The sequence below is a fragment of the Cyprinodon variegatus genome, unplaced genomic scaffold, assembly GCF_000732505.1.
Source record: "Cyprinodon variegatus isolate N-32 unplaced genomic scaffold, C_variegatus-1.0 Scaffold456, whole genome shotgun sequence".
In the NCBI taxonomy this organism is placed as follows: Eukaryota; Metazoa; Chordata; class Actinopteri; order Cyprinodontiformes; family Cyprinodontidae; genus Cyprinodon; species Cyprinodon variegatus.
This window is the reverse complement of record NW_015150909.1, coordinates 435391-437277: the sequence shown is the minus strand read 5'-3', so window position 1 is coordinate 437277 and position 1887 is coordinate 435391.

The following is a 1887-nucleotide window of genomic DNA, read 5'->3' as shown; positions in this document are numbered from 1 at the left end:
TATATATATATATATATATATATATATACATATATATATAAATACCCATGTAATACCATGCAATAACCCTGTATAATTATACTTCTATAAAAAAAAAAAAAAAACTATCATATGTGGATGTACTGTATATACTGTATATATCCTTCCCCCCTCCTTCCTTTGGCACATTCTTCTTCTTTGAGTTTTTGAGCTGATGTAACGAGTACATTTCTCCACTGTAAAATCAAAGTCAATTTATCAGTCAAGTCTTTTTAAGACCTATAAAAGGAGATAATTATTTTTTACAGTGGGTTTTCTCTGCAGTCTAGTTTTAGTCAGTTTTTTTAATCAAGGCTGAAGGAATTTGCCAGAAAAAAGAAAATTGTTATTATTGCAATTATTTTAAAATGTTACAATTATATCCATTTTCCTTTGCACTATCCCCAATCATGTCATGTTTCACTACAGGGTTTAGGTTCTTTCATGATCCCGAAGTGAGAAATTTTGCCACTTAATATTCTTAATTTTAATATGAAATGGAGTGCCTCTGCAATTTGAAAATTGCGCTTTGTTAAATTGCGATAATATTTAAAATTCAATTAATTACCCAGCCCTAGTTAAAATTGGTAAATACGCCTCTTTTTTGAAGCGTACTGTATTGCAGACAAGAAGTGGACAACTGTTCATTAATCCTTAATCTCTGACTGGGGAAAGCCTCCTCAGTCAGATTTCAATAATGTCCGCTTGGGTGGCTTAAACTATGAAGATGAAAATTAAAAGTTACAGCTATAAAAGCACACCAAATATTCCAAATTATTACTTTCTTTGGTCTGAATAAGATAATTTCTGCAAACACTGTTGTCATTTCTCATAGTTGTTTAGTACATTATAAAATGTTTGTTCCTAGTGATCTCTTTTCAGGAAACAATCAGGGAGAGAAAGCGTTAAGATGTTAACACAGAGTGTTCCAATACAAATGGCGTCTCTACCTGATTTCCAACCAGGAACCTTTCACTTAAGAAACAATAGCACCCAAGGTACCGCAGCTTTTCTGTACAGTAACTTCCCCTCCCCCACTTGTTGCTATGCAGCGCAGGTTGGCGTACTAGAAGAAGACTAAAGCACCAGCGCATCGACGGTCGCTCATGGTCAGTCATCCTCACAGAAAGCAGACTGCTACAGAGAGCCCTAAGAATCAATCAGATAATATCTATTTAATCCATTCAGAGCAGTACAACAGATAATCAATAATCTGTATAGGGCTGCAACTAACGATTAGTTTGCAGATCGATTAATCTGTCGATTCTTTTTTCGAATAATCGATTATTAATCGGATAGCCAAAGGTTCCTTAAAGAAGATCTTTTACAAAATCAAACCAGGAGAAACTAAAACTTTTCCACTTGATGAGTTCTGGATAGAGCATACTAACAGATGAACTAATATTCTTTTATCTTAAATGCAAAATGTTATATATTTTTTTTTACAATTTTGGTATAATTACTATAATTTAAGTGCATCGCTCTGTCAGCTAAAGGCATGTTTTAGAGTCCCTAAACTCCAGCTAACTGTTACTCGATTACTAAATTAGTTAATGATTATTTCAATAATCTAATTGTTTCAGGCATAAATCTGTACAATCAGCCCTTAAAGATAAATCTTCTTTGTTCTGTTGCTTTAGTTTATGCTTCCAAGACATAAAACCATAAAAAAATTGTTAAATATACCAATATCAAAACTAGGGCTGCAACAACGAATCGATAAAAATCGACTTTTAAAAGCGTTGGCAACGAATTTCATCATCGATTAGTTGTGTTGCGCGATTAATGCGTCATCCGCCGCCGTCATCATCACTGCCACTTGATTAAATCGCGGGAAGAAAAAAATATACGGCAGAGCGAGCCAACGCC